Raw genomic sequence first — 12,558 nt, forward strand, 5'->3', positions numbered from 1 at the left:
GAGTAAACGTTTGCAGCAGAAAAAAAAAGAATGCTATAGGTCATATTTTCATCGGAGGATTACTGAAAAATTAATGAAGAATGAAAAGACTCGAAAATGTGTACTTTTGTTTCTTATTTTATTGTTTTATGTGTTTTTTAGGGGGTTTTTTTCTCAGAGAGGCTTTTTGGTAACTTTCATTACATATATTACAAAGGCATTGCACTTTGATTGAACTTGAAGCTCAGCAGTAATGGTATGCTACTTGAAGATCTTGATTTCAGTATCTTCCCTCACCTCAATGTTCTTTTATTTCTTCTTCTTCTTAGTAGTAGTGGGATATACCTATTGACATCTATCTTGATACTTCATGCAAGCCTAATCTGTGATTGAAAACTATCTGCAATAGCTTCAAATAATCCCGAATAAGAGACCCGTGAGTGATAAGTGTGGTGTCGTTGCGGTAACTAAGAGCGCATCATTTGTTAATCGTGATTGAACATGGAAGAAACACGAACATGAACTTTTAGCCGGGAAAACAATGTGGATTCTAGAGCTCTACCATTAGATACTGAAAATTTGCCGCGAACAAAGTGCACACAAAAAGCGCCCCGTTTCTACAGTCAGACTTTAGAATTTGGCCCCAGATAACGGATTTTCGATATGATGTGTATTTGCATTATTGATAGCTGGTATCAACGTGGGGAGGTTATTGTTTGTTTCAATATATTTAAATGCAAAACTTCTCTCGCACATGCATACACACACACACTGATACAAATATATATACAGTACATTCAATTACATACATACAAACTTACATACATACATTTATACGCCTAAGTTCACAATATGACCTTTAGGTTAGTTTAACCCCTCTCCGTAAGTCAACAAAAATTTAGATAGTGGTGACTCACTCATAGATATATAAAAGCATAATGATACATACAAACGTTCATAATATATATATATATATATATATATATATATATATATATATATATAATTACACATATGTTTGTGTGTGAGTGTGTTTGAGTGTGTGGATCGCAAAGAGATGTAAGAGTGTGTACTGGTGTTCGTATCAACACCCTCTATATTTAATTTTATTTCGTTTATTTGCCTCAGTGTAAACTCATCTAAAGTTTTCAGTTTTGCTAGTGTAATTTTGCTTACGTTCATTTTCTTGCTGCAAATGTGGCAGTATCTACCTTGAAAAACATCAGATAGATCATCATTACTACATCTATGAAAATGAGGGTGTGTCATGGCAACCAACTTACAAACACCTGTATCAAAATACAATGTTTATATGGGAATATCTCTTAAAGAATAAAAAACAATGTTGCACAGGAGATTTTTAAAAGAAGTAGCAAACGCAACGATTGCAAGTAAGAAAAAACGAGTATATGATTTAAAATGTAAGCGAAATCGTACAAAGATGGAGACAATTTCTGAGATCCTCTTTTGTTTGTAAAATAGTGTATAATGATGGTGTCAAGGGCGTGATCAAAATATTGGTCACTTTGCTGTGGTGTGACTTGGGGGAAAAGTACAGTTGTTGAATTATCATTTGTCACCCTTTTCATAATTCTTTTCTCGGAATTAGATTCTTTCTCTGCCGGCATGCGAAAATTTATATATTTTTGTTCCTTTTATCAAATAACAAAGTATAGGTTGAGCAGTGGGTATAAAGCAAGATTAAATGCCATGTGAGTGAAAGCATTACTAAGTAACCGTCAAACGACCCAGTAGCGTAATTTCAAGTACCTGCCAACAAAAAGTCAAGTAATATAATGTTGATAAATTTGAATGATTTAAACGTTATCATTATGTTTCATATTTTCCTCAAAGTTCCACTTGACTTGTGCTATCATTTCATTGCATTATTCTAAGTGAGTGTGATTTGTGGTGAAATATCCTTTTGACCTGATGCAGAACTTCAAGCTATGTTTTCGGACGCCATAACTATTACGTCGCAGGTGTACCACGAGATCTCGTTTCGCCCACGACGGGGCGCTGGGGAGCTGCCAATAACACAACAGCAGCTATTCATTGATCGTTGACGTACGTATCGATTCGGGTTCTTCCTGGCTGTCCATCATCCCGACGTGTATTTACACTCCGAGGGGAAGTCTTTACTTTCCCCTGACATATCTCTGTAAGAACATACACCGTGAAAGAAGTGAGTTTATAATGTCTGTGTATGCATGTGTGTGCGTCTGTGTGTGTGTGTGTGGGGGGGGGGTAGTGTTACGAAAGGGAAGAGGTGAAAAATGTCCTGCAGTAACTATGAAAATGAATGCTTACGCTTTGAATACTTTGGGAGAAAGAGAAAACCAAAAGAGGAGCGGGTGAATAGTTGGAGGACGGGACTCCTTTGTTAGATGCGGGCTCATCCCTGCACGTTAATCCTTCTTCATTGGGAGTTTTGTGAGGGGTCTTTTCATAGCTCAGTCCCCACTGGTCGGCCGTGAATGGGTCGCCGAGTACTCCGCGAGAGGCGCACAATGCAAAGGTGTTGATCAACTGCTTAACAATCCACGCTCGATTAGGCCACAACAGACGGCAATAATTTAGCCCAATTAGCGACAAATGCTCTATTTACGCGCCTTGGAACTAGTGCCAGCGTTTGACGCGAACTGACAAGTTTCTTCCTACTTTCATTCTCTGCGGTCTGGACACATCCTTTATCTCTCTTTTTTTTTCTTTATTTTTGTTAAATGATGGTGGTGATGGATGTGGTTGCAAAGAAGAAAGCGAGGAAAGGGAGAAAAATGGGAAAGCGAGAAAGGGGGTCTGCTTATCGATGAGGAAGTGGGGAGATGGATCAAGGAAAATGTAGCGATTGTCGAAATGATCGTAGGATGTGGGTTATCTACTTTGTGTATGTGCCTGCCTGCTACTAAGCTCCGCCGAATCGCACGTGTTGGCGCCCTGCTGTGTTGCCAAGTCATATATTTGAGACTTATGCCAATGCGATAAACAAAGTTGGGATACTGAGCGAGCTTGTGTGTATGCTCAATTCAGGGAGGTGAAAATAGGGACGTCTTACTTTCCTGCTTCATTGGACATCATGTTTGTGAGTGCGAGGAGGTATTTTGGGGGTTTGTCGCCTGTCTGTATGTAGATTTTAGTGGATAAGTAACGATTTTAGACAGTGGTATTGGAAAATATAATAATAGTTACCACAAAGATGAATAAAAGTATATAGAAATAAAAATATATAGATAAATATTATACTAGTAACAAAAACGAAATTTCCTCAGTCATGAAGCAGATATTATGTTTGTTTAACTCATCAGGATCATTCGTAAATCTAGCTCTTACTCATTCTGCTCATTCTGCAACCAAAATGATCAACTGTCGTGATTGTGAAAACAGGGGCAGGAATCAAAGTTGATTTCTTTTACTATTTCTTCAACGCTGTCAATGAGTTATTACACTAATGATAAAAAAGAAAAGGTACAGAACACGCGCACACACACACACACACGCACACACACAAATGTTTATTTTGAACTTGCTATAGCCAAATATTATTTGGAACCGTCTGTATGTATGTGGTGTGGGTGTGTGTTTTGCGTGTGTGCCTCTGTGTGTACGTGTATGATGCGCTGTGGAGCATTTGGGCATGCTTGCGCACACACATACACACACACGCACACATTAAACCATTTACAATGGCATTCACTCACGTCGCACCTGTGTGCATGTCTTTAAAAGCATCGATGAGGTACGGCGATGCGATAATCAGACGAGTGGATGGCGTAAAGGCGTATTGTGAGAAGGGGCTATAATTCAGTCATTACTTGTCAGCTTTGGTGACAGCTGACATGTACACGTCATGCAGAAGAAGTGCGTGGTGGTACGGCCGCAAAATGAGTTCTTTGTCAGCCCCTAAGCACTGACAATTGTCACAATGCGTTGAAGGTATCCGGGACGACTCTTCGTTACCCCATTGTATTCCACAATAAGATGATATCGGTAACCGCGCCTTCTATATGAGAATGAGTACAGTGGTTTGATCCATCATAATGCCATTCTTTAGTTCTTTAGTAAGCTTGGACCTCTAGTGTCAACAAAAAGGGAGGTCAAAACATTCTGACATCTGTTTTGTTGATTAGAGGGAAATACTTATTTCCGTACGATTGATATCATCCCACTCGTCAATATCGTAACGTCTTTACTTTCCCAATTCACGTCAGCATATAAAAGGCCACAACAACAAATACAACAGTCAAGCTCTCGCATCCCATTTCATTCTTTGAATGCATACAACTTCTTAGTTTCTATAGGATCAACAGCGGGTCGTTTGTCATCATCGTGTAAGCATGATCACGATTAGATCAATTATGAATATACGTTATCATTGTGACCAATGTCACGCAATTCACATGTAAGCACATTCACAAGCACAAACAAACACTCAAATGCGCACAAACGTGCACGAACACTCAGACCAATACAAACACCTAATTCTAAAATGTTTATAATATGATCTACAAGTCTTTTTGTTATGTTTATTTGCTCATTTGCTTGTTGTTTTGGGGGTAATAAATGTATTCTGGTGCGGCTATGACGGAAAACAACTTTCTAGGAAGAGAGTGAACACTGCATTGATCTTTCGCTGAAAATATAATTCTTTTTATCTCTTAGTTTCTAAAAAAAAATTATATAGATTGTGTTTCCAGTTGATAAACATGATATTGTTTGAATTTTTATTATATTCATCACTCCCAAAGCGAGAGTGAATGGAGAAAATCAACAAAATTGTGAAAACTACAATGCGAGTCACAATAGAATTAGAAAAAAAAAAAGGTTCCAATTCCTGCTCAACTCTTTCATTACCACTATAATCAGTTCTTTTTTCATTTTGGATAATGTTCAGTTTATATTCAGATCATCTGATGATACTGAAAGAGCTTTTGCTTATCATCAAGTGGACTTTATCAAATAAAGTATATGATTATTACTTTTACACTTAAAAATACGTTCCTTTGGAAACATATACATTATCAACCTCTCTTTTATTGTTTTTATTTTTATTCCGAAACAGTAAACTCATATACAAAATAAACAGTGTTGAACATGACATCATTGAGACATGAATCAAAGGTTAATTATGAATATAATGAATACAAATTGACTGGTGGCAATGATAACAAAATGTGTAACAGTAAAAAGTCCATTTCAGATCACTCCTCTGTTCTTTTGTCGTCCAAGATTTGTAAGCCTATATAACAACTAGCATGTCTTTCAGTAATACCAAACATCTTTTACAATCTTACATTTATATACATATTATATCACATCATTCTTGGGTGCCTTGTATTTTCTTTCCTTCTCTCCTCTTCCATCTTTCAGGAGATTTGATTTTTCAGAATCATGTCACCTATCAGCAAACATGCTAAAAAAAGTAATTATATTCACTAAGTCTTCCAGCCCTTTGATACTAATAAGCCAGTTCGGAGATAGCTCATGTGCACATGGGTACAAATGACCTTTCATTTTTCTCAGTTGGTTAGGCACTTCACTCAATTCAAAGCGACATAATGCAACAGCTTGCCCAACATAGCAATTTATGGAACTCGTATTCCAACAAAGAATGAACCTGTGTAGATGAAGTGACCAGAATGGTTCGTCAATCAACACCTTTGGAAGCATCTATTTCATTGTGCTGGTTTGAATACATTAGCAAACTTTTTCTATTAACAATGCCAAATACCAGGCTTGCTGTCAGGTGGATGTACTGGCAGGCACCATTTATAAGGATTCCATGAATAATCATAGCATTACAGATGCTTATCTCAGTGAAATTAAAAACCAACCTGTCTCTCGGTACAAATGACCTTTTTCTGCTCATGCTCAAACTGGAACCCCGAACTGGCTTATTCGGGAACTGCGCACAGGAATGACACACCACTTACTGGTTTTTATTTTTGTAGGACATTTGGCAAAGAAAAAATAACTTCTGTATTTTCACACATGATTTACGTATAATTTTTTTTTTTTTCAATAGCTCACATACCTCAGTTCAAAGTCTGAGTTAAAGAAACAAACAAACTGATGGACTATTCTTCCTCATTTCAGTCTTGTTGGAGTTTCCGCTATCGATTTTGCCGAATACAACTGCCTTCGTAGACACTTACATATTGGTGTGAGAAAACGGATCTTTTAGGACATGCCGAGTCGAATTGAAATCTGGCTCATTCTCGTTTCTGTGAAGTGTATTATTTTCGAGTTCTTTCGGTCTTAAAGGAGAAAAACTCGGTAATCATTGACTATATGGCTCTCTAACGTAGCCCAAGAGACTCCTCATTGTCAGTTAATGACCAGTGATGGGCCTCAGATCATTTCCCTCGTCAAACTTCCTCTCCCCATCTCTCCCTCTCTCCCTCCATCCTCCTCGATCAGTCCGAGATATCAGAGACCAGCTATAGCGGAAAGCGGGCAGCGCCAAGACGCCGGTGTGGGTGGGCTTACACCTATATATCGGTAGAGGACCCCTCTGTTGTTGTAGTTTTTTTTTTCCTCTCTCCCTCTCTATAATGTGTGTGTGTGTGTGTCTGTCTGTCTGTTAGTTTCTGTTTCTCTGTCTGTCTATCCATCTATCTCTCTTAGACCTTCTCTTTGTTTCTGTTTTCCCCTTTTCTGTTCTCCACCCTTGTTCTTTTTATTCCTTCGCTCATTCCCCCTCCCCTTTCTCTCATCTATCTGTCCATGTCTGTCGGGCCGTCGAGTACCCCCCGCAGTAAGGGCAGCTCCCTCATGGAGGTACTTCTTCTATCAGTGGACCGTCACCAGTCTTCGCCCCGCTGCCTGCCCGGGGCCCGTTGGGTAAAGCCGCTATCGTACGTGAGCGCAGCTTCTTTAAGGATTGACTCAGCAAACAACGGGGTGCCCCTCCGTGCCTCTTCCGTCCACCAGCTCCATCAAACAGAGTGTCGGTGTGCCCCTGACTTCCTGGCGCGGCCGACCCTCTTGCGACAGGAACCGATCGCTGGTTCGAGCTAACCCTCTAATTTTCCCGCCTATCGATCCATTTCCGAACAATTTCCTCTCCCCCTCACCTCTTGAGCGTCGAGTTTCTTGTCGTGAGAGTCGGAGCTAATTCCATCTCTTAGCATGTAGTTGAAGACAATCCGTAAGCGTGGGTAATTTTTCAAGCTGGCCGGTGCACGAAAGTGCATCACGTAGATGTGATACGAAGATTTTTTTCCCCTCCGCTTTAATATATTTTTCCTTTTTGTTTTGTTCTAGTCCCCTATTCAATACGTCTTTAACTGGGGGATGGATAACTATAATTTTACTCTTCTCGGATTGTTTTGCTATATACATCAATATTGCAAAATCATGTTGGACTGATCAAGGGGTATTCACACACACACAAAAAGGAATAATGTAAAACGAGGATTTAATATGCATTTAAAACATTTTGATGGAGCTACTCATAAAAAAAACACACACTGAAATCAGCTGTTGTGGTTCAGTGGTTAATAATAACGGACTATCAAACATGAAGTTCCTGGTTCGAGCGTCCTATGAGCGACTGCAGCAGTTGTGCCCCTCGACGAGGCACTTTATCCCCCTTGGCTATTCCTTTGGAAAGGACTCAAAGCCGTTGGTCCCGTTGTTGCTTGCTTATAAAACATTTAGCACTTCCTTGTAGCGGTTACGCAACAAAAAAAGAAAATACAAAATAAAGAATGAACAACTTAACTTTGTCGATTCAAAGGAACCAAGTTGACCCAGACTGATGCTTTATTTCACAAGGAGATATAGAATCGTATGAATTATCAAAGTTTAAGGAACACGGGGAATCAAATTGAGAAACCTATCAACAACAACAACAACAACAACAACAACAACAACAACAACAACAACAACAACAACAACAAAATAGAAAAAAAATCTTTTGTATATTTCCTCACCCGACTTCATCCGACTTCACTGTACATAACATACAATGTTACGCGGCAGTGTATGAATGGTGTACTTATTGCTTGCTAAATCTGATTATCCTTTTCTGTAAAATATACCTCATAATATGTGGGCGAATGTCCTCTTGTATTGACGAAGAATTGCTATTTCTCTCTATTTCTCTAAGACACGCAAACACACTCTGTCTCTCACACACACACACACACACACCCACGCACACAAACACACAGTATATCTTGATTATGGATGCGAGTATACGTACATAGGTGTGTGCATACAATTAAATCATCCTTTTGTTGACTTTGCAGACATTATTATCTGAGTTATTGTCTAGGGGCTTAGTTGTTATTGTTGTTGTTGTTGTTGTTGTTGTTGTTTTCCCGCCAATTATTTTTTTTTATACCAGTGAGAGTATCGTAAAGTGATATCTACTCATACAATATGGAAGGTCTTTATAGCTTGTCGCTCTGAACTATTTCATAGACTGTTGTCATGGGTAAGAACACGGAAGAAAATGAACAAGTATAACAATTAACAACTATGTTCCTGACGTAAGGCTTGGACGACAACTTCGTAGAGTACAAAGATCGATTAGCTATGCATGACCTCCTGCTTGAAGATTTTACAAACTTTTTTTTTTATTGGAAATTACTGGTTACTTTCTATGTGGAGATGGTAGTACACTTTATTCTTATTTGACCTAATAATTGCAAAGAGGACGCCTGTTTTCTCTGTTATAGATAGATAGATAGATAGATAGATAGATAGATAGATAGATAGATAGATAGATAAATGCATAGATATTGGTTTATTTCATTTATAAAACAAGAATGGGACATAGCAGCCAAGGGGCTGAATTGCGTGCCATTGGTGTAAATGAGTATGTACATAGAAAATAATACAATAATTCTTCACGATAAACACAAAGAGACCAACATGAGCCTTGCTACATTTACTACAAATACAATCTTATTTCAAAATACGATTTATAAAAAAAACAATTACACATGAATAATTACTACTGAAAAATGAGTTATCTGATTTGAAATACAAATAAACACATTAATATATATATATATATATATATATATATATATATACATATATATATATATATATATATATATATATATATATATATACATATATATATATATCTGTAATACTATAATCACTGATATAAACAAATCTTAGCTTGAACATATCACACATACTATATAACATTCTTGTAACATAATAAACTTCAAATTCATGAACAACTTAACCTTAACCCTATCACAGTGCAACCATATTCAACCTTAAAATTCAAAGGTTTAAATTGTACACTATAAAAAGGATATAAACTTAGCTACAAATTTTTTTATCATAACTCTAAATTGTGAAAAGTTATTGATAGAATACCACAATAGTATATACAGAGTTTTTTAGATATGATTCACTGACCTTTGAACTTGCTTGACTTCACTCATATTCAAACTTAGTGGGCAACTATGGTTTTTTTTTAACATGAAATGCGCGACAACCACAACTGCGATTATTGTTTGGCTCTACCTTTGAAATAGTCCTATTTGACCGTTAAAGAAATAACGAATTTTTTTCTATTCCGTTGCTGCTTTCCTGGTCCCCCATTCACCAGCTCTTTGAGAGCTCGAACTGTAGTGCAACTCTTGCGTAATAGCAGAAAACAACACTCCCAGCAATTGCTGCTTATTAAACAATGATGCACATTGTAACTTTAACAGCAAATTACAGATCAATTCAAGTGCATGTTTAGAAACGCCTACAACTTGAAATTCCGACGTAATAAGGTGAAATCGATTGAGACTTTTAACCTCCTAATCAAGGGTTTGACAAAAGTCATTGACAACTCGCCACTCATCTATCTAGCCTTTTGCCAACTTTCTTTCCGCTTTTCAGCCCAAAGTGTCACTCAATATCATTACCTGAAAAGGGAGAGGGGAATAACAAAACTTGTCCGGAAGAAAAAGCGACGAAAATGAGCAGGGATAAAGAAAGGAGGGTCTTGCCAAATTCACTGCAACTGATTAAACGTCATTACGTTGCCTCTTTATCCATTTGCCCCGGGCGGCCGCACGCTGCTCGCGGACAATACATGCACACACAGCACCGAGTTCAGGCGCTAATTTGAGATAATTCTCGGTACACACACACACACACACACACACACACACCCACACACACACACAAAGATAGATAGATAAATAGAGAGAGAGAGAGAGAGAGAGAGAGAGAAAGATAGATACATAGAAAGATGAATAACAGTAGCAACATATATATTATGTAAACATATATGTATATATATATATATAGGTATACATATAATCATATATATATTATATATATATATTACATAAGATGTAAGGAGAGCAAAAATCCATTTTCGAATCAACAGTATAATGATGGAACACTGTTGAACACTATTTACTGACATACATTCAAAAATGAACATGAATTTTCTTTATGGGTGGCAGTACATATAACTCTGTTCAAAGTGTACCTCTCGCTGTATGTGAATGAATGTTTGTATTTATGTTTGTGTGTGTGTTTGTGCGGAGCTCCAATCGACTAGAATTACCTCAGGCAGTCCTATACTTGCTCATTGAGAGCGCTGCACGTTCCCACGCGGCTTAAGATATCACGGAGTATTATATTGGTAAAACGGATCATCAGGAGAAAGGTATAGCTTGGTTGACGGTTTTTCTTTTAGGACTTGAAGATGAATTATTTTCTTTGATGTTTGTCTGTATTGCCGAATGTCAGCAGAAAACGCATTTATAGCCTTTCGCACATTAACATAAATGCTTCATAAAAATAAAGCACATTAATACTAATACTTTAAGTAAACATATCCAGATAACTATATCTATCATGATGAGGTATCATATTTGTGATTATCATTTCATGATTATGATTATATCCTGATTTGTATTATGAATTGTTTATATACATATATATATATATATATATGTATATATGTATATATATATATGTGTGTGTGTGTGTGTTGTACTGTATCTAAAAAAATATGATTTAGCAACACAAGAGAGAAGAGTAAAGCTGCTTATTTTTGTTCATATTAATTTCATTGTAAATATGGGTCTGATATTGACTGAAATTCAAATAAAGAATATCATAACACAAAAAAGTGTTGTGTCGTGTATGTGTGCGCGCGCGCGCATGTGTGATTGTATATTGCATCATTTATGTATATATGTATACATATACATACATATATATATATAAATGTTGTTGTTGTTGTTGGTTTTTTTTTGGGGGGGGGGGTTGTTTTCTTGACGTGTTGAAAGAAAATGAGTTAGTCCGGAGTGAAACAAACCGTGGCATCTTATTCCTTAAACGTTAATGTATAGCCCCATTTCCCATGGGGACCGATAAAGTAATCTTATTTGAAGGGATTGTTTACTATAGTATCATGCAACAACGGAGTTCAGGTCTGTTCATGGTGCAGGCGAGTTTAGGACGCAATCACAGCTTCAAATTGCTTTCAAAAGATCCTTATCCCAGTGCAATATTCTCGAGTAATTCCTCAGCTCGACAACCACGTTCGCAGGAATATTGTGATGGCAAGATACGGACGAAGACGTGATGGGGGAGGGACATGGGGGTGTGGGGGGGGGGGGGGGCAAGGCAACCGAGAAACAAAGTGCTGATATGCATCAATCATGTGCTGTCATACGAACATGAGAATTGCACCCACGCGATTGAACGTTACGTAACTGAGATCAGATAACACCGAAAGCTACTGTGAATGATAAAAAAAAAATGACTATAATTATCTGCAAATCCTTTCGTATCAATCTCTCATCAAGTCGGTATGACATGGCTCATAATCACACTTTGCCCTGAAAGGGATTTAATAATTCCGCGCCTTATTGCCGCTTTGCTATGAAATCACGAAAATATTCTGCGGGGATTTATTTCAGCGTTACATTTTATTTTTGCCATGTGGCTTTCAAAGGTTACTCAATGAGATTATGATCTTTCTATTTGAATTGAAAAAAACAAAGAAAAAGAAAAGTGAGAAAAAAAATACTTCGTGGCAATTGTATTAATGAGCATGCTTTATCGAGCTCAGCTGGACATGATAAAGATTATAGGGATGTTTGTAAATTCAAATAATGCCAGCAATTTTCCTGGGTCCCGTTGCATAAAACTTTTTTAGTAACCTTAGAAAATTCAGGTTGGGATTTGCCCAACCTGAATTTTTTAAGGTTGCTAATCTAAGAATGTAAAATCCGTTGCATAAAAACTCTGGTTGGGAGCTTCCAACCGGAATTTTGTGATTTCAACCTGAAAAAAATCCGGTTGGAGTTTTATGCAACGGGCCCCTGGAGTCTATCTGGTGACGTTGTCAAACATTCTGCTCTTTTTCGTCTCAGATATCATCCTCTTCCTTATCGGTATCTCCTCAGACACAAGATGGCCATAGATTCTATTAATAATCACATGAATATAGTGACAATATTGAATGCAAGCAAATTTTGATAACGCAAGAACTCACGGAGTTTTGCGTCGTTATCAAAACACGAAGAATGAATTACAGACCGAGAAGGCAAGTCAAAGCCTGGCACATACAGACGTCTTAAAACAATATTA

The sequence above is a fragment of the Diadema antillarum genome, unplaced genomic scaffold, assembly GCF_040938485.1.
Source record: "Diadema antillarum isolate AM-2024a unplaced genomic scaffold, OU_Dant_1.0 scf00000217, whole genome shotgun sequence".
Classification (NCBI taxonomy): domain Eukaryota; kingdom Metazoa; phylum Echinodermata; class Echinoidea; order Diadematoida; family Diadematidae; genus Diadema; species Diadema antillarum.